Raw genomic sequence first — 22,863 nt, forward strand, 5'->3', positions numbered from 1 at the left:
AATAAGTTCTCTAAGAAAAATGCAAATTGAAACTACATTGAAATACTATTTATTTATTAGAACAAGACTTTAAAATCTCAATAACATATTTTGTATACAAGACTACAAGAAACAAGTTCCCAAATATTGCTGATGAGAATTCAAAATGATATAGCCTCTTTGGAAGGGATTTGGTATTATCTAGCAAAATTACTTGACACAGCAGCAATTCTCACATGTAGGAATTTAACCTGAAGATACACTTTCACAAATGTGAGGAAAAAAATATGCACAATGTTATTCACTGAAGCATTATTTGTAATAACAAACTATTGGAAACATCCCAAATGCCCAACCACAGGAAAGTACTGGAATAAATTATGGTGCACTCACACATGGAACACTATTTACTGTAAAAACAAAAGATTAAGGAAGAATTCTATGATTTGGTATGAAATGATTTTCAGGCTACATTGCAATTTGGAAAAAAAACAAACCCAAGTATATACAGTATACTGTCTTTTGTATAAGAAAGATAAATGAGGCTATATACATACATTCTTATATTAATATAGATGTGTGTATTGTAAAACAAATACAGGAAGGATAAGCCAAAAATTAATACAAAATTTTACCCATAGAAGGTAGGTGGGAATGCAGTGGAAGAATGTGAGCCTCCTCGGAATATATAAACTTTTGAATAATGCAAGTGCTTTGTATATTCAAAATAAAATAAAATTTAAAAGAATTTTAAAAAGATAAATCTAAATGGATACAAATAGAAACACATGAACCTAACTGCATATCAAATTGGCGATGTAATCATATGGAAAAAAGAAATTCATTCAAGTAAATTTTAAACATATTACCTTGACTATATATCATAAATGGGGTATTCTTGAAGTAAAGAAAAACTGCAAAGAAATCCTGAATGTTGTTTTGTTATTGATAATGGTATCAGTTTAGTAATACTATACATATTTTGTGTATATTGTAGAAAAGGGAAAATTAATGAATATATTGATGTGGTTGGGATCCAATATTTTCACTGTGAAAGAAAAAAGATACTAATTCGAAATGGGTTTAAGTGTTTAGATTTGGATTGTAGCTGTCAGTGTGAACTCCTGACTTAAACATATACATATATTTCTTAGTTCTGTCCACTAAATGGGTTTAAAGAACGACCTCCCATTTTCCAACAACACACCTTAACATTCCAATTTCAGCTTCTAAATACATTCCCAGCTAAAAGAAATCAAGACGACTTCCTGCAGAAATACCTGATTGTGAGAAGGGATTAAGAAAGTGCAAGGTAAGTCTGGGACATTTTTCATCAGAATCATGGGGACTTATTAAAAGGACCTAAAGCTGTCTTAATAGAATCCCACTTGTCATGCCTGGGACAAATAGAGAACTGAAAAGAATAGCGTAGGTAATGGATTATAACACAGCTAACCAAAGAAAAACCCATGAATCCATAGTAATACCCATAAAAAGGCAGAAGGGTATGAAAGGCAATTCTTTACAAAAGAATGTCAGCTAATTAGTGTAGAAATAATAATAGAATTAGAAATTTTCCATTTTTAAAGCATCAATATAACAATTCATTCAGGCAAAAATCATGAATGGATGGTAAAACCATTGAGTGAAGATTTCTCGGGCATGAAATATTAACATAGACCTTCCAACTTATTATCTCACAGATGACATAGTAATTTCAAAATTTAAGAGATTTCTTTACAATGTAGACATCTGGGGAACACCACCATAACCAAATGGCCAACATTAACATTATCAATAATGGTACAAACTAACATTTTATATTTCCTGATGTGAAGCAGTGGGAAATATATCTCAGTAGTATCCTTGCAAAAATGTTTAACATGAATTATATCATAAAAAAAACAAATTGAAATTTGGGACACTTATAGAAGACAATTGGCCCAAGTTTTTTGTTTTTTTTTTAAGTCAATTTCATAAAAGGCAAAAAAAGAAAACAACAACAAAAAAGGTGAAGGAGAATATCCTAGTCTAAAGGAAGCTGAGTAGAAATGAAAACTACTGAACAAGTGATTCTTTTTTTTTTTTAATTTTTTTTTTTTAACGTTTATTTATTTTTGAGACAGAGAGAGACAGAGCATGAACGGGGGAGGGGCAGAGAGAGAGGGAGACACAGAATCGGAAACAGGCTCCAGGCTCTGAGCCATCAGCCCAGAGCCCGACGGGGGGCTCGAACTCACAGACCGCGAGATCGTGACCTGAGCCGAAGTTGGACGCTTAACCGACTGAGCCACCCAGGCGCCCCTGAACAAGTGATTCTTGATTAGGTCTTAGAAAAATAAAATAGGTATAAGAGACATTTTAGAATAAGGTAAGAAATTCAAATATAGATTTCGATTTTGATGATATTACTGTATCAGTGTAAATTTCCTTATGAGTGATAATCTTGCGGTATTGTGGTTAGGAAGAGACTATGGAAAGGAAGGGAAGTATCTGTTTGTAGGTGATACATGCTAAAGCACTCAGAGCTGAAGTGTCATGAAGTCTGCAACTTATTCTCAAATGGTTCCAGGTGGCTGTAGGGGAAGAAATAAATAGCAAAAAAAGGAAATGGTAAACATGGCAAAATGTTAATAATTGGTAGATGTAAGTAAAGAATATACGTTTATTGTATTATGCTTTTAACGTTTTTTGTTTGCCTTTTTTAAATAAAAAATTGAAGTAATAAATAAAACAGCAAAAATGATTCTTTTTCTGAGTATGTTTCTACTCTATTGAGAATCCTAAGACAATTTTACAACATTTGCATTCAAGTGGTAAACATTCAAGCATAGCAACATTCCCTTAGAGAATGCAATCAGATTGGCCACATTCCAAATTACAGGAATGGAATTTACATTTTCATTTTTCTGCTTCTATTTCTCAGTCCTTCACCTCTTCCTTCACAGAAATACTTCAATCTTAAATGCCCCATTCTAGCTAAGGAGGAAAACTGTGTAATAGGATTTCCTAAAGTCACAGAACCTTCCTTTCTTGTCATGCCTCCTAAAAGGTTTTACGTTTTTAAGGAGACTATAGAAAAAATAATAAATGATTCTTACATTGGAAAACTATTTTGAGTGGGGCTAACTCTTCTGTGTCTTAAAACAAAATACTCACATTTGAAGACTTATTGTAAGGCAAGCATTGATGTAAGTATTCTTGTATCTGACTTATTTTTTACCCCAGGTGCAACTAAAGGTGGCTAGATTAGTAATTTTCACTTCAGAAAATCATGAACTACTACCTGGCAATTTATGGTCTTTAGATAGCTTGCTTCTTTAACTTAATTTTTTAGGGTTTTTCCTTCAATGCTCTCATTACTTCTCCAAATGGCAAAATATATGACTTGACGTGTCAAAACTTATGCAAGCTTTATAACTAACCACTGACCAAGGCCAAATTTGTCGGGGGTGGAGGGGTGGGGGGGAAGTGAGCCATCATTTTGTAATTAGAGACCATTGGTCTGACCAGTAAGATGAAATACCAGGAGAGAGACCACACTGCAATTTTTTCCCTTTACCAGTTTTTTCTGAAACTCAATTCTGTTCATCTTCCTGTGAGAAATTAGACATTCAAAGCATTATTACTGTAGGGTAATGATTTCTATTCTGTTAAAGCTGACAGCTTCCATTTCTGTAAAATAACATTCCAAAGCATATGGAAAATGGAAAGAAAGTCTCTCTTATTCTCCCTTGTAATATTTATCTTTTTGTTCATGATGGTACCTAACTAAAATTAGAATGTCCATCAAGGCTGGTAGAGCTGTGTGGTCACCAGACACTGGTTTTCTAGGGCCTGAAATTGATATGATTTTTATGACCCATTTTAAGAAAAATCATAAAAAGTTAAATAGTCAAGTACAAATATGAATGTTATGAATGTTATGAATATTTAGAATGAGAAAGAAGTGATGTTTAAGAATAACTTTTAGGGGCACCTGAGTGGCTCCATTGGTTAAGCGACTGACTTTGGTTCAGGTCATGATCTTGCAGTTCACGAGTCTGAGCCCCACATCAGGCTCTAAGCTGATGTGGAACCTGCTTCTGATTGTCCTCTCTCTCTCTCTATCTCTCTCTCTCTCTCTGTCCCTCCCCCATTTGTGTGTGCACTCTCTCTCTCAAAAATAAATAAAAACATAAAAAAAATAACTTTTAAAAAGCTAATACCATAAACAGAAAAATCCTGAAAAAATATATTTTTTATTAATCAACTGCCCAATGCATATTTTTATTTTTGACTCTAATCTCTTCATCACCTTTTACATGAAATGTCAATTTTGTGATAATTTTTAATAAATAAAATGAGAAGATAGTTTAGTTTTTCACTAAGCACTGCTGATTAAAATTTATAGAATACAATTTTTCAAAAATATTTCTCCTTCCATAATTTGTTATTGGTAATACCATGAAATTTTAGAATTGTTGTCAAATTTGGAAAAATCTCTACCAAGTTTTTTTCATATATGAATGATAGGATTTCAGATCATTATTAAGTACACTTTCAATAGGAGGCAACTGATTACTCAAGGAATCTTCCATGGACTAACTCATTTTTCCATATAGTTCAAACTTCATTTCTCTTTCAGTACCCTCCTAGTTCTAGGACTAGGAATTGTGGGCACCTTTGTGTAACATGCTGAGTAGAGTGGGAGCAGGAAATGGTAGTTTTTCTGGGAACAAATTTTATGCAGAGTAGCTAGCAGTGATTTGACAATGCATGGAATTAACTGTGAATCATTGAAGTGTATTCCCCTGATCTCAACACCACATAGCTGCTCTAAGTCCTCCTGGCAGAAGGGATAGTGTGAGGGTGAAGCTGCTGTAGAAAATAATAGTCTTAACCGATCGCAATAAAATTATCTTACTTTTGCAAATTTTTCTAAAGCATATAACCCTGTGCACATATTACTTGGGATTAATCTTCATTAGTTTCATGGTAAATCCATCTCTGGCCATTACTACAATACAAACAAAGCTGCCCTTTTCTAAGTCTTTAGTAGAATCTGTTGAAAAGCCAATACAGGGATCATGCTTTGTTGCCCTCTCCATCCATCCCATGCCATGCACATCTAAGTAAGAGCAAGAAGAAAATATATTTTTACTTTTTGGTTAGTGCATCTTTATATTTAAATTTGTTCACATACAGAGGTAGGGATGAATGAAATTAGAAAGCTTTTTTAGGTACATAGTGGTTATATGGCTTAACAGAACATTGTTCAGAAACTTTTAATTATAGAATCAGTTAAGTATCCAATAATTGTACAGAAAAATATTTCAAAGAACATTTTCAAAAGTAATAAAGGTTTAGGATTTAACTGAAAACTTACTAGGTGGAAGGGACTAATTATGATCTCAAAGGAAATGGGAGAGATTAAATATGATGTCCACAAAGGCAAAAGTATACTAGCATAACACTAAAAAAATCCAACAGAAATATTTGTAAAAAAATAAATAAGGGTAAATACCATTCTGTGCATTCTCCCTCCTCCTAGGGAATTAGTTATTTAGGTAGGGCAGAAAATTTGGTGGGATATTTCCTTTATGAAGGAGATAGCAGGTGGCTGTCTGTTGAAGTGTGAAAAACAAGTAGAATCATTTGGATGTAATTAAAAAATAATTAATCAAATGACAAAAAATACAAGCAGAAAATAATTTTCCTCTTCTCTTGGAAATTTCTCCATGCAGAAATTTAGGAAGATATTGGAATTAGAGGAGACAGTAAACTATGAATCTAAGAAATTATAATTGCTAACAAAAAAAGAAAAATTATTTGGTAATTTAGACAATCAAAAGATTTTTATCTTTCAAAATACATTCAATATAGTTTTCTTCTATTCTTATGGTTTTAAAAATCATTTATACACAAGTCTTCCAAGGAACAACACATGCAATATTGCAATATTTTCTAATTACAGCCCAAAGAAACTAACAAAGATCTTTTTTTTTAACCTGAGCCCAGTAGAGTCTGATAAAAAAAGCTTTTTCTTTTCAAAATTTAATTTAAACTCTAGTTACTTAGCATACCGTGCAATATTGGTCTCAGGAATAGAATTCAGTGATTCATCACTTACATACAACACCCAATGCTAATCACAAGTGCCCTTAATATCCATCACTCATTTAATCCACCCCCCTACCAACATCAGTTTGTTCTCTATGTTGAGAGTCTCTCATGGTTTGTTTCCCTCTCTCTTATTTCTCCCCTCCCATATGTTTGTCTGTTTTGTTTCTTTAATTCCACGTGAGTGAAATCATATGGTATTTGTCTTTCTTTAATTTATTTCCCTTATTTTCCATTTTATTTCCATTTCCATTTTCCTTTATTTCCACACTTGTTCCATTCACATCCTTGCAAATGGCAATATTTCATTCTTTTTGATGGCTGAGCAATATTCCATTGTGTATACACACCACTTCTTTATTCCTTCCTCAGTTGAAAGACATTTGGGCTCTCTCCAAATTTTGGCTATTGTTGATATTGCTGCTATAAACATCGGGGGTGCATGTGTTCCTGTGAATCTGTATTTTTGTAACATTTGGGCAAATAGTGCACCTAGTAGTACAACTGCTAGATCATAGGGTAGTTATATTTTTAACTTTCTGAGGAAACCTCATATTGTTCTCCAGAGTGGCTGCACCACTTTGCATTCCCACCAACTGTACAAGAGGGTTCCCTGTTCTCCGCATCCCAGAAAACACCTCTTGTTTCTTGTGTTGTTAATTTTAGCCATTCTGACAGGTATGAGGTGGAAGCTCATCATGGTTTGATTTGTATTTCCCTGATGATTAGTGATGTTGAGCATCTTTTCACGTCTCTATTAGCATGTGGATGTCTTCTTTGGAAAAGTATCTATTCATTTCTTCTGCCCATTTCTTCACTGGATGATTTGTGCGGTTTTTGGATGCTGAGTTTGATAAGTTCTTCACAGATTTTGGATACTAACCCTTCATCAGATACGTCATTTGCAAATATCTTCTCCCATTCTGAATGTTGCCTTTTAGTTTTGTTGATTGGTTCCTTCACTGTGCAGAAGCTTTTTATCTTGATGAAGTCCCAATAGTTCATTTTTGCTCTTGTTTCCTTTTCCTCAAAAGACATATCTATTAAGAAGTTGCTGTGGCCAAGGTCAAAGATGTTGCTGCCTGTGTTCTTCTCTAGGATTTTGATGGTTTTCTGTCTCACATTTAGGTCTTTCATCCATTTTGAATTTATTTTTTGTGTGTGGTGTAAGAAAGTGGTCCAGTTTCTTTACTCTGCAATGTTGCTGTTAAGTTCTCTCAACACCATTTTTTTTCATTGGATATTCTTTCCTGCTTTGTCGAAGATTAGTTGGCCATACGTTTGTGGGCCCATTTTTGGGTTTTCTATTCTGTTCCATTATCTATGTGTCTGTTTTTGTGTCAGTACCACACAGTCTTGGTAACTACAGCTTTTTAATATAGCTTGAAATCTGGAACTGTGATGCCTCCAGCTTGGTGTTTCTTTTTCAGGATTGCTTTAGCTATTTGGAGTCTTTTGTGGTTCCATACAAATTTTAGGATTGTTTCTTCTAGCTCTGTGAAAAATGCTTGTGGTATTTTTATAGGGATTGCATTAAATGTGTAGATTGTTTTGGGTAGTATAGACATTTTAACAGTGTTTGTTCTTCCAATCCATGAGCATGGAATGTTTTGCCATTTTTTTGTGTTCTCTTCAGTTTTTTTCGTAAGTGTTTTATGGTTTTCAGAGTACAGATCTTCTACCTCCTTGGTTGGGTTTATTCCTAGGTATCTAATTGTTTTTGGTGCAGTTGTAAGTGGAATCAATTCCTTGATTTCTCTTTCTGTTGCTACATTATTGGTGTTTAGAAATGCAACAGATTTCTGTAAGTTGATTTTATATCCTGAGACTTTGCTGAATTCATTTATTAGTTCTAGCAGTTCTTTGGTGGAGTCTTTTGGATTTTCTACATAGAGTACCATGTTGTCTTCAAATAGTGAAAGTTTGACTTCTTTCTTGCTGATGTGGATGCCTTTTATTTATTTTTGTTGTCTGATTGCTGATTGCCCATTTTACATAGCAATGGCGACAGTGGACATCGTTGTCTTGTTCCTGACTATAGGGGAAAGACTCTCAGTTTTTCTTCATTGGGAATGACATTATCTGTGAGTAGATATGGCCTTTATGATGTTGAGGTATGCTCCATCTACCCTTACTTTGTTGAGGGCTCTTTTTGATTTTTTCAATGAAGGGGGTGTTTGTGTGTGTGAGAGAGAGCTTTCATACAATAGACTGAGAATCTGAAAACTTATGTTTTATTTCTACTTCTGTCACAAACTAGTTCCTTTGTTGTAGGAAAATTACTTAAGTTGAGCCTCAGTTTTTTTCACCTGTGTAATGAAGATTGGAATATATAATATCTAAGATTTCTTTAAGTTCCAACATTCTATGAGTCAATGTGTGTCTGATGCAATATTCTTTTACTCAGGTGAATGGATCAAACAGAATTTAGTCTACTGAAAAATGAATAATAAAAATCAATTAATAATAATAAACAATAAAATAATAAATGATAAAATAAATTAATATCCATGATATTAATGAAACTAGTTTGTGAGTACTAATGACCCTAAGATTATATTGGGCTTTTGCCTAATGCTGCCATAGCCTATTTGCTGACAAATTCCAGATTCACATAACCAGTATAGACCCATTTGCACTCCAACTTGTGTAAGGAACTGACTACATAACTATTACTTGTATATTTCTCAGATATTCATATTTAGGACATATAAAGTCAAATTCTGGACTCTGCCTCTACACCTCTTAACTTGGAAATAACACATTCCATTCTACTTCTCTCTATGACCTACCTGATCCCAGTAGCTTGAATGGGAACTACAGCATCTGCCCTGACTACTCTTCTGCATACCACTACCATTCAAGCCTGTGAGTCCTGTTTTTCCTCCCTCCAAACTATGTCAGGAATCAGGTCACCTTTCTTCATTTCCATTGTGAGCATCCTAGCCCATACCACCCTATTTTCTCACTTGGGCTTTTGTAATGGTTTAGTGGCCTCCCTGCTTCTACCTTTATTTCTTCACAACTCCCATTCTCCTCCCAGCATTCAGAGTATGCAATAATGTTATTATTGTTATAAAAGTGATAAAAGACATGAATTATACAGAAAGGTACAAAGAACAATGTAAAAACTCTCCTCAAACCCCACCATTTGGAAATATTGGAAGAATATTACTGTAAACATCTCTTTATACATCACTTTAGATAAATGGAGAGAAATTATTTTATAAAAAGAGGTACCATTTAATAGGATATCTTTCTACTTTTAGATTTTTAATTTTCTGAATTGGTTGGTCATGAGAGTTTGGGTTATCTATGTTAAAAACTGTGTATTGAAACGGGGAAGATGGCAGCGTAGGAGGACTCTGGGCTCACCTCATCCTGCTGATGGCTTAGATTCCACCCACATCTGCCTAAATAACCCAGAAAACTGCCAGAGGACTAGCAGAATTGACTCTCCGGAGCCAAGCATAGACAAGAGGCCCACGGAAGAGGGTAGGAAGGGCAGAAAGGCGGTGCACACTACACGGACTGGTGGGAGGGAGCCAGGGTGGTGGAGGGGCAGCTCGCCCAGCAAGGCAGAGCCCCTGAGTCTGGCTTGCAAAAGCAGAGGGGCTAGACTCTGTGAGTTCTGACAGCCAGTGGGACTTAACATCTGGAATGTTAAAAGTCAACAACTCTGCTCGGAGAGTGGGGAGGGCGAGAGGACACCGGGAGGGAGAGTTGCTGAGCCCTGGAAACAGCTCAGCTCGGCGGGGAGCAAAGGCACTGGCAAGCACCGTCTCCCTCTCCCATCCTCCAGCTGAAATTCCAAAGGGAACTAGTTCCCCTCACCAAACTTGCTTGCACCATGCAAACACCAAACGCTGTGCTTCTGTGGATTCATTTCTCCCACAGGTGTGCCTCCCTCCTGGTGCTGCAGGGCCCCTCCCACAGGGGAACAGGGATGGCAAAGTGAGCTAAGCCTGCCCCTTCCACCCCTGTGCACCTTGCGGATCCACCCCTGCTAATACCCAGATCCCATTGAAGCAGCACCACAAGCCAGGCAGTGTGCAAGTAGCCCAGACAGGAGCCACACCACTCCACCCCTGGGAGAGGGGAAGATAAGGTACACACCAGTCTGACTGTGGCCCCAACGGTGGGCTGGGGGCAGACATTGTGTCTGACTGTGGCTCCGCCCGCCAACACAAGTTACTCCAGACAGCACAAGGGAGGTGCCCTGAAGTTTGGAGCCACTGAAGGGACTACCCAAGATGATGAAATGGAAGAACTCTCCTCAAAAGAAACTCCAGGAAGTAGCGACAGCTAATGAATTGATCAAAAACGATTTAAGCAATATAACGGAACAAGAATTTAGAATAATAGTCATAAAATTAATCGCTGGGCTTGAAAAAAGCATAGAGGACAGCAGAGAATCTATTGCTACAGAGATCAAGGGACTAAGAAATGTCATGAGGAGCTAAAACATGCTATAAATGAGGTGCAAAATAAAATGGAGGTGACCACATCTCAGATTGAAGAGGCAGAGGAGAGAATTGGTGAATTAGAAAATAAAATTATGGAAAAAGAGGAAGGTGAGAAAAAGAGAGATTAAAAAAATCCAGGCATATGAGGGGAGAATTAGAGAACTAAGTGATGCAATCAAATGGAACAATATCTGTATAATAGGAATCCCAAAAGAGGAAGAGAGAGAGAAAGGGGCTGAGGGTGTACTTGAATAAATCATAGCTGAGAACTTCCCTGATCTGGGGAAGGAAAAAGGCATTGAAATCCAAGAGACACAGAGAACTCCCTTCAGACATAACTTGAATCGATCTCCTGCACGACATATCATAGTGAAACTGGCAAAATACAAGGATAAAGAGAAAATTCTGAAAGCAGCTAGGGATAAACAGGCTCTAACTTACAAAGGGAGACCAATAAGACTAGTGGCAGACCTATCTACTGAAACTTGGCAGGCCAGAAAGGAATGGAAGGAAGTCTTCAATGTTATGAACAGAAAAAAAATATGCAGTTGAGAATCCTTTATCCAGCAAGTCTGTCATTTAGAATAGAAGGAGAGATAAAGGTCTCCCCAAACAAACAAAAAAACCTGAAGGAATTCATCACCACTAAACCAGCCCTACAAAAGATCCTAATAGGGATTCTGTGAGTGAAATGTTGCAAGGACTACAAAGTACCAGAAACATCACTACAAGCATGAAAACTACAGACATCACAATGAATCTAAACCCATATCTTTCAATAATAACACTGAAGGCAAATGGACTAAATGCTCCAAGCAAAAGACACAGGGTATCAGAATGGATAAAAAAACAAGACCCATCTATTTCTGTCTACAAGAGACTCATTTTAGACCTGAGGACACCTTCAGATTGAAAGTAAGGGGATGGAGAACTATCTACCATGCTACTGGAGGTCAGAAGAAAGCTGGAGTAGCCATACTTATATCAGACAAATGAGACTTTTAATTAAAGGCTGTAACAAGAGATGAAGAAGGGCATTATATAATAATTACAGGGTCTATCCATCAGGAAGAGCTAATAATTATAAATGTCTAAGTGCCAAATACGGGAGCCCCCAAATATATAAAACAATTCATCACAAACATAAGCAACCTTATTGATAAGAATGTGGTAATTGCAGGGGACTTTAATACTCCACTTATAACAATGGGTAGATCATCTAGACACAGGATCAATAAAGAAACAAGGGCCCTGAATGATACATTGGATCAGGTGGGCTTGACAGATATATTTAGAACTCTGCATCCCAAAGCAACAGAATATACTTTCTTCTTGAGTGCACACAGAACATTCTCCAAGATAGATCACATATTGGGTCACAAAACAGCTCTTCATAAGTATACAAGAATTGAGATCACACCATGCACACTTTCAGACCACAATGCTATGAAGCTTGAAATCAACCACAGGAAAAAGTCTGGAAAACCTCCAAAAGCATGGAGGTTAAAAAACACGCTACTAAAGAATGAATGGGTCAACCAGGCAATTAGAGAAGAAATTAAGAAATATATGGAAACAAACGAAAATGAAAATACAACAATCCAAACGCTTTGGGACGCAGCGAAGGCAGTCCTGAGAGGAAAATACATTGCCATCCAGGCCTATCTCAAGAAACAAGAAAAATCCCAAATACAAATTCTAACAACACACCTAAAGGAAATAGAAGCAGAACACAAAGACACCCCAAACCCAGCAGGAGAAGAGAAATAATAAAGATCAGAGCAGAAATAAACAATATACGATCTAAAAAAACTGTAGAGCAGATCAATGAAACCAAGAGTTGGTTTTTTGAAAACATAAACAAAATTGATAAGCCTCTAGCCAGGCTTCTCAAAAAGAAAAGGGAGATGACCCAAATAGATAAAATCATGAATGAAAATGGAATTATTACAACCAATCCCTCAGAATACAAAAAAATTATCAGGGAATACTATAAAAAATTATATGCCAACAAACTGGACAACCTGGAAGAAATGGACAAATTCCTAAGCACCCACACACTTCCAAGCGCAAACAGGAAGCAATAGAAAACCTGAACAGACCCATAACCAGCAAAGAAATTGAATCAGTTCTCAAATATCTCCAAACAAATAAGAGTCCAGGACCAGATGGCTTCACAGGGGAATTCTACCAGACATTTAAAGCAGAGATAATACCTATCCTTCTCAAGCTATTCCAAGAAATAGAAAGGGAAGGAAAACTTCCAGACTCATTCTATGAAGCCAGTATTACTTTGATTCCTAAACCAGACAGAGACCCAGCAAAAAAAGAGAACTACAGGCCAATATCCCTGATGAATATGGATGCAAAAATTCTCAATAACATACTAGCAAATCAAATTCAACAGCATACAAAAAGAATTATTCACCATGATCAAGTAGGATTCATTCCTGGGATGCAGGGCTGGTTCAACATTCACAAATCAATCAATGTGATACATCACATTAATGAAAGAAAAGAACCACATGATCCTGTCAATCAATGCAGAAAAAGCATTTGACAAAATTCAGCATCCTTTCTTAACAAAAACCCTCCAGAAAGTTGGGATAGAAGGAACATACTTAAACATCATAAAAGCCATTTATGAAAAGCCCACAGCTAATACCATCCTCAATGGGGAAAAACTGAGCTTTTTCCCTGAGATCAGGAACACGACAGAGATGTCCATTCTCACCGCTGTTGTTTAACATAGTGTTGGAAGTGCTAGCATCAGCAATCAGACAACAAAAGGAAATCAAAGGCATCAAAATTGGCAAAGATGAAGTCAAGCTTTCACTTTTTGCAGATGATATATTATACATGGAAAACCCGATAGACTCCACCAAAAGTCTACTAGAACTGATACATGAATTTAGCAAAGTTGCAGGATACATAATCAATGTACAGAAATCAGTTGCATTCTTATACACTAACAATGAAGCAACAGAAAGACAAATAAAGAAACTGATCCCATGCACAATTGCACCACGAAGCATAAAATACCTAGGAATAAACCTAACCAAAGATGTAAAAGATCTGTATGCTGAAAACTACAGAAACCTTATGAAGGAAGTTGAAGAAGATATAAAGAAATGGAAAAACATTCCGTGCTCATGGGTTGGAAGAATAAATATTGTCAAAATGTCAATACTACCCAAAGCTACCTACACATTCAATGCAATCCCAGTCAAAATTGCACCAGCATTTTTCTCGAAGCTAGATCAAGCAATCCTAAAATTCTCATGGAACCACAAAAGGCCCCAAATAGCCAAAGTAATTTTGAAGAAGAAGACCAAAGCAGGAGGCATCACAATCCCAAACTTTAGCCTCTACTACAAAGCTGTAATCATCAAGACAGGATGGTATTGGCACAAAAACAAATACATAGACCAATAGAGTAGAACAGAGACTCCAGAATTGGACACACAAAAGTATGGCCAACTAATCTTTGACAAAGCAGGAAAGAATATCCAATGGAAGAAAGACAGTCTCTTTAACAAATGGTGCTGGGAGAACTGGACAGCAACATGCAGAAGAATGAAACTAGACCATTTTCTTACACCATTCACAAAAATAAACTCAAAATGGATGAAGGACCTGAATGTGAGACAGGAAACCATCAAAACCCTAGAGAAAGCAGGAAAAAACTCTCTGACCTCAGCCGCAGCAATTTCTTCCTTGACACATCCCCAAAGGCAAGGGAATTAAAAGCAAAAGTGAACTATTGGGACCTCATCAAGATAAAAAGCTTCTGCACTGCAAAGGAAACAATCAACAAAACTAAAAGGCAACTGACAGAATGGCAAAAGATATTTGCAAATGACTTATCAGACAAAGGGCTAGTATCCAAAATCTATAGAGAACTCACCAAATCCCACACCCAAAAAAACAAATAATGCAGTGAAGAAATGGGCAGAAAACATGAATAGACACTTCTCTAAAGGAGACATCCAGATGGCCAATGGCCACATGAAAAGATGCTCAACGTCGCTCCTCATCTGGAAAATACAAATCAAAACCACACTCAGATACCACCTCATGCCAGTCAGAGTGGCTAAAATGAACAAATCAGGAGACTATAGATGCTGGCGAGGATGTGGAGAAACAGGAACCCTCTTGCACTGTTGGTGGGAATGCAAACTGGTGCAGCCGCTCTGGAAAACAGTGTGGAAGTTCCTCAAAAAATTAAAAATAGATCTACCCTATGAGCCAGCAATAGCACTGCTAGGAATTTAGCCAAGGGATACAGGAGTACTGATGCGTAGGGGCACTTGTACTCCAATGTTTGTAGCAGCACTCTCAACAATAGCTAAATTGTGGAAAAAGCCTAAATGTCCATCAACTGATGAATGGATAAAGAAATTGTGGTTTATATACACAATGGAGTACTATGTGGCAATGAGAAAGAATGAAATATGGCCCTTTGTAGCAACGTGGATGGAACTGGAGAGTGTGATGCTAAGTGAAATAAGCCATACAGAGAAAGACAGATACCATATGTTTTCACTCTTATGTGGATCCTGAGAAACTTAACAGAAGACCATGGGGGATGGGAAGGAAGAAAAAAAGTTAGAGAGGGAGGGAGCCAAACCATAAGAGCCTCTTAAAAACTGAGAACAAACGGAGGGTTGATGGGGGGGTGGGAGGGAAGGAAAGGTGTGCGATGGGTATTGAGGAGGGCATCTGTTGGGATGAGCACTGGGTGTTGTATGGAAACCAATTTGATAATAAATTTCATATTAAAAACAAAACAAAACTGTGTACTGACATCCTGCCATGGTAAATGAGGATTTAGCTCAGTTACTCTTCCCTAAACTCTCCCCTCTCCCTCCTGCCATCATAATTATTTCACTACTCTTCTTCATTCCTCTTTGGATCACACTTGTGCCCCTCAAAATATACATTTTCCTTTTATTTTTGTCCAGTAGTAACAGATAATCTATCTTGACTCCTTACCTTGTAAAGTGAGGTCTTCAGTTCCTTACTCTTGGAAGCATCACTTTTACTTTCACATTAACAATACAAAAAAAAAAATGCCTTCTGAGCTATAACCACAGTTAAATTTCCCATGCTTTGCCTTTTCTTAGGTCTTAAAAGTTGAAAAATCAATAAGCATTGCTTTGCATTACCATAACTATGTAAATAAAGTTCATTGCTGAACCAAGCAGTGATTACATGAGAGCATGTACTTTTCATGTTCAGTGTCCCTCTTAAGCAAATTTCTAATTGCTTTCTATTTTTTTCTTTAGTCAATCCTCAGGTTTGTTCTGCATTTCAAGGATACTATCAAGTCTATGGAACATACCCCACTGCACATACCTTTTATCTTTTTTACTGCATACTTATTTCTGGACCTCACTTTGAGAATTATTTTGCCACACATTAGTAATGTTAGGTCTTCTCTTCATTACTGTCCGAGGTTAGATTGTTTCCAATATCCTAGGTCTTGCTCATTCTTAGTTTCTTGTTTTCTCTGACCCATCTTAAGGAATCTTGTAAAGATGGATGCATATGAGAGAAATTTTCTGAGTTCTTGGATATTTGAAAACACTTTTATTCTATCATCATACTTGGTTAATAATTTGGCTAGGTAAGGCTTTTAAGTTCAAAATCAGCTTTCATCAGAATTTTTAAGGCAATTCTGCCTGCATTCTAGCAGTCTGTACTGTTACTTTTCCTTTCCGAAAACTTCTAGGATCTTCTCCCTGAACTTGGTGTGGTAAAATCTCTCAATATTATGTTTAGAAATGGATGTTTATTGCACTCATGCTGTACATTTCCTGGCTTCTCTCAATCTGAAAACCTATATCCACCATAAACTGTGGTATGTTCCTTTCTATTATTTCTTTGATGTTTTTCTCCTCTCAAATTTCTTTGTTTTCAATAGTCACATACTAATTTACTAACTGTACCTTCTTGCTATTTCATTGTTCCCTTTTCATAGATGCTATCCTTGCTATATGCATGTAACATCTTCTAACATATTAGTATAATAACTAGAATATTTAAAAGTTCTTTTCCATTCCTTAATTTATCTTTCTTTCTCTTGGGGTATCTTACCAGGTTTATCTTAGTCTTATTCTTTAAATATTTTCCCTCAAGTGTCATGTAATTCATAGCTATTCATTGTTTTAGAATAATGGAAAAGAGAACTAGAAGTTATACGTAAGTGGCTTCCTTAAAAAGTGAGTGAGTAGTGATCTTGCCCTTAAGTTGAAAAATCCTAAAATGAGAAGATAGGTTTTATCCAAAAGTGTCAACATTTCTACTTTAGGTTTTCCAAACTATTAAATTTCTTTAGAAAAGAAATGTTTAGTTTTTATTTTCTTGGTGTGGGAATGCTAAGAGTAGGTGAGTGACTACTTTTTCTTTACATATTTTTTTAAAGTAAGTCTTTATTTTCAAGTGTTTATTTATTTATGTAGAGAGAGAGAGTGAGTGAGTGAGTGCAGGAGAGAGGCAGAGAGAGAGAGGGAGAGAGAATCCCAAGCAGGCTCTGCACTGTCAGTGTGGAGCCATACGTGGGGTTAAATTTCACGACCATGAGATCATGACCTGAGCCAAATTCAAGAGTTAGATGCTTAACCTACTGAGCCATCCAGGCGCCCCATACATATTTAATTAATTCTTTTAATTTTTTTTAATCAGCCCTAGTTCTCTATCCCACCCCTGTCATACCTGGCTTCTTCATGGCCAGAGCTCTTTCTACACTTCCACCCTTCTATCTGCTTTTTGGACTCCAGAAACTTACTGAACTATTTTGTCAAACACTGTCCCTTTCCTTGTTCCCCTGGATCTTATACTTGTACTATCATTTTAATCCAGTCTTGGTAGAAAGAGTTGATCAACATATGTTCTCTGTCTGTTGTCTTGAACCACTATCAGGATCTACATTCTGTTTTTCATAAAAAGTAACTTAGTTTTGCTTGACATTAAGACACTAAAGTTAATCATTTAAAAGCTTTATGGCATTTATATTTTGCTTTGTAACCTTAGTTCTGTTTTCTTTGTTCTATGTTTAAATGGATTTAATGTCTATCACCATTTTTTTTTATTAGTTTTTCATTCCTAAGTTCTAAATTTTGATCCCCTCTTGTATGGATTTTATTTCAAAGGTTTATTTAAAAAAATACTTCTAGGTGCTATATTCCCTAAGTTCTTTCACACTAGAGCAGACAATGTGTCTATTGCCTTTCAACCTAAAGAAGCACTTAACTGATTATAGAAAACATAGGTCACACTTTGTTGTAATGCTGTGACATTACTGTCTTCTGGTATTCAACATGGCAGAAGTCACCATATGCCATGGTGTCTCTATTCATTTGATTGGCTAGATTCCATTCTTGAGTCATTTTTTTGCCCCTCAAGAAAGTGAATGCATGTTATTATTTTTTTCCTTTCACATTCAAGAATATCTGTTTGTAGCCTTCAGAGCTGAATGGAATATTAACTGGATGCAATATTTTTGGATCACATTTCTTTTCCTTTACAGTTTAGTAGACAGTGCTCCATTGTCCTCTCCCCTGGAGTGTTGCTCTGGAGAAGATTAAGGCCAGTCTCCTTTTGTTCTAGATTATAGCAATTTGTTTCTAGATGCCTAAAGAATTTTTTCCTTATCCTCTAAATTCAATAATAACAGGAATATGATTTAGAATGGATAGTGTTCAATATTTTTGTCCTGGAATAGTATATAAACTTCTGAGTCGCAGAGCCTCTTATTCCTACAGTTCAGGATTATCTTTCTATTTGTTATTGAAACAGGTTTTCTGATTCATTTTTTTGAGTTCTTTAACTCAGAGACACTTACCATCCTTGTGTAATGTCATCTTTTTCACTCTTCCATAGCTATTATCTTCTATTTCCATTAATCTTTTTATCTTTTTCCTTTGATTTTACTGTGCTTACCTCAAGCCTTTTCTTTGTGTAAGTAATTTATTTTTCAGCCCTGTCCATTCAATTTTCTTTCCATATGTAATTTGTTTATTAGTTTTGTAATGGCATTATTTTACTTTCAGTTTGTGTCATTTTTTTTCAATTTTATTTCATTCTGTGTTATTATCTTACATTTAAGCTCTTATTTTATTTATGTTCTTAATATGCTTTTCTATGGTATGAAACACTGGTGAGACATTTTCCTGTGTTTTTTAGACTCTGGTTGCTATAGAATTTCTTTTGTTATTTTTTGTTCTGTTTGCATAGTTCTTATGTCATTATATTTTTGTGTTGTTTATATTTCCAATGAATCCTGTATGTAGACGTTGTTTTTGCCCTGGTATAATCTGGTAAATTCTCCGGAAGTCTATCCGATATTCTCTGAGTCTTTCCCTACAAAATATGGTTTGAGACCTGGTTATTGAATTATTCTTACTTCTCAGTGGCCTGAGGATTTTGGAAGATGGGTAGGAATTGGGAGACAGCTGAGCTGGGACTGGGTATAGCCTATTTGTTCAATTATTCTATACTTTTACTATTTGATTCATGGTTGTTGTTGAAGTGTTCACATCTACTACCCTTCTGGATTTGTCAATTTTACTTTGTAATCCTGTCAGTTTGCTATGCCTAATGGAATGTTACATTATTAGGTGCCAAATTGTTTTATTGTCTTGGGAATTATTCTCTATTTTTTGTAGTTCAACTTACTATGAAATCTACTTAGCTTTTGGAAAGTTTATGTTCAAATTTTCTTTTTGGTTTGGTGTTAGGTATACCTTTTATAACCACATGTATCTGAATTTATATCATCGTTACTCCATCTAATAATCATACTGAGAATAAACTGAGAGTTGATGGGGGAAGTGGGTGATGGGCATTGAGGAGGGCACCTGTTGGGACAAGCACTGGGTGTTGTACGGAAACCAATTTGACAATAAATTTCATACCAAAAAAAAATAAAAATAAAAATAAATGATAATTTCTTTTAATGGGTGAGCTTTATTTATCACATTCACTTTGATATCTTATGCATTTGGGCTTATTTCTACCACCTCCTTTTGTATTTTCTGCTTATCATTCATTTTCCTTGTTTTTTTTGTTTCCTGCTATCCTATCTTTTGTTGGATTGATAAAGTGTTCTAAATTTTTCTTTTTCTTCCTTTTTTCTCTCTTCTTTTTCCTCCTCCAAATCCTCCTATTTGTCCTCCTTTTGATTCATCTAGTTTGGAAGGTATTAAGATTGTTTCTATTTATAAATTGGTTATCTAGGGTTTACCTTTTAAATTTTATGTAGAGCAACATACAGAAATGAGCACATGCATAACAGTACACCTCAATGAATTTTCACAAAGTAAATATACCTGTGTAAAAACCCAGATCAGGAAGTAGAACACTACCAGTACCCCAAGACCCCTATTAATGTCCCATCCCAATTTTCTCTTCTTCCCTTCCTAAGTTTAACTACTACTCTGTCTTCCTTACCATAGATTAGCTTTGTCTGTTTTGAACTTTATGTATATGGAATAATAAAATATAACCTCTTTGTGTATGACTCCTACTACTCAATGCTATGTTGTTAGACCCATCTATGCTGTTGGATGTAATGGTGACTCATTTGCTTTAATGTTGTAGACTACCCCATTATATGAATACACCACAATTTACCACCCATTATGCTGTTGCTGGCCATTTAGATTGTTTCTAGTGTTTGGCAATGATAATTAATGCAATTTTAAATATTCTTGCTCCTGTCTTTCAGTCATCATTAGGTTGGGTATGTTTGTAGTAGTGAAATCTGAGATTGTTAGGTTATAGGCTACACATGCATTCAGCTTTAATAGTTACTACCAGTCTTCTGAAGTGGTTGTACCAATTTATATTTCCATTTATAGTGCAAGAAATTTCTTGTTGATCCATATCCTCACCAATATGTAATATTACTAATTTCTTTAGATTTTGCCGGTTCTTATGAGTGTGTAGTTATAGTTATACAATTTTTCAATTCCCTGATGACTACTGATGTTAAGTACTTTATATACTTGTCATCCATTTATTCTCTTTCATGAGTTATTTGTTCAGTGTTCAAGTTTTTGCCCACATTTTAATGGACTTTCTATTTTTATAATGCTTCACAGGAATATTTCACATATTTTGGATAATAATCTTTGTCAGATAAAATATAAAAGTATTTTCTTTAGTTTGTAGTTTTCTCTTTTATTCTTTTGCTGGGGTCTTTAGATAAACAGAAGTTCTTAATTTTGTCTCATTTATCAACACTTTTCTTTAGAAAGTTTTTCCTATCCTGAAGGCATGAAGATATTCTCTGTTTTCAATGTGATGGGTTTTTGTTTTGTTTTGGTTTTTTGGTTATCAAATGATCCTTTATTGAAATATTTTCCTTTATAGGTTTTAATTAGCTGGGCATTTCACTACACCACTACTGATGTCATCTATGATATCACAAGGGTGGCAACCATCACATTGCAGCCCACAGACTGGGCAGTTCCCAGGATTTCTTTAATGGTTCCAGAGAGTTCTCTGGCTAGAGATTAGTGTCACATCTGTTGACAACCCCATCAAAAGTGGTATTTCCACTGTGTTTAGCATTTTTCCACTTCTTTCTGCCTCTTGGAAGTTCCTTGAGGGCTTTGATAATCAGGGCAGAAAAATGAAGAAATCAGGAGACTATAGATGCTGGCGAGGATGTGGAGAAACAGGAACCCTCTTGCACTGTTGGTGGGAATGCAAATTGGTGCAGCCGCTCTGGAAAGCAGTGTGGAGGTTCCTCAGAAAATTAAAAATAGACCTACCCTATGACCCAGCAATAGCACTGCTAGGAATTTATCCAAGGGATACAGGAGTACTGATGCATAGGGGCACTTGTACCCCAATGTTTATAGCAGCACTCTCAACAATAGCCAAATTATGGAAAGAGCCTAAATGTCCATCAACTGATGAATGGATAAAGAAATTGTGGTTTATATACACAATGGAATACTACGTGGCAATGAGAAAGAATGAAATATGGCCTTTTGTAGCAACGTGGATGGAACTGGAGAGTGTGATGCTAAGTGAAATAAGCCATACAGAGAAAGACAGATACCATATGGTTTCACTCTTATGTGGATCCTGAGAAACGTAACAGAAACCCATGGGGGAGGGGAAGGAAAAAAAAAAAAAAGAGGTTAGAGTGGGAGAGAGCCAAAGCATAAGAGACTGTTAAAAACTGAGAACAAACTGAGGGTTGATGGGGGGTGGGAGGGAGGGCAGGGTGGGTGATGGGTATTGAGGAGGGCACCTTTTGGGATGAGCACTGGGTGTTGTATGGAAACCAATTTGACAGTAAATTTCATATATAAAAAAATAAAAAAAAATGATAATCAGGGCAGAAGCAGAAGGCACCATTTCAATCCAGGAATGTTTGTTCTGAATGGTCACTTTCACTGTAATCCTCAGACCCTTCCAATCACCTGGTGTCTTAGCAATATCATCACCAACCTTCTCTGTAGACAGGGCCAGGGCCGATGGCGCTCCCTATGAGTACACCTCTAGTATATGACTTTGATCTCATTGGGGTCAAACTTAGGAAGCATGGTGGAGGCACCTGGTGTCAGATGAACCTACTGAAGAAAGCTGTACCTTCGCCTCCCCCTAGCTGAAAGCCTAGAGTCTATGTGATATTTTATTATTACCATTCACATGGACATATATACCCCACTTGCCCCAGAATTGAGTTTTGTATCTTATGTGAAGTAGGATATCAAGAATATTTTTTCCATATGGATAACCAATTGACCTAACATCATTATTTAAAAAAAACATTTTTCTCATTATTTTTTATACTTTATAAGAAAACAAATGGTCTCGCATGTGTCTATTCTCTTCCGGGTGTCTATTTGTCTAATCTTGTGCTAATACCAAACTGTCTTAACTACTGTAGCTTTGCAATACACCGTGATAACCCTTAGAGCAAAGTTCTCCAATTTTGCTATTCTTCAAAATTGATTGTCTTGTCTTAGTCCTTTACATTTCTATATATAGATAAATTAGATAATATTTTTTAATTTCCACAAAAATACTTTAACATTCATAGCATACAAGCTATAAATTAAGCATAGATAAAATTAACTAATTATAATTAAATTATAACATAGGCATTAACTCCTCGACATTGGCCTTTGAAATGAGTTTTTGGATTTGACTCCAGAAGCAAAGGCAACAAAAGAAAAAATAAACAAGGAGGACTATAGCAAACTAAAAAGCTTCTGAACAGCAAAGGAAATTGTCAACAAAATGAAAAGCTAATGTACTGATTGAGACAAAATATGAACAAGCCGTATATATG

General features: G+C 36.0%; 1 pseudogene; it reads right to left on the reverse strand.

Moving 5' to 3' along the window:
- Window positions 1-20,885: 20,885 nt before the first annotated feature.
- Window positions 20,886-22,126, reverse strand: LOC122219069 (annotated as a pseudogene).
- Between the last annotated feature and the right edge of the window lie 737 nt (window positions 22,127-22,863).

This window comes from Panthera leo, chromosome B2, assembly GCF_018350215.1.
Source record: "Panthera leo isolate Ple1 chromosome B2, P.leo_Ple1_pat1.1, whole genome shotgun sequence".
NCBI lineage: Eukaryota > Metazoa > Chordata > Mammalia > Carnivora > Felidae > Panthera > Panthera leo.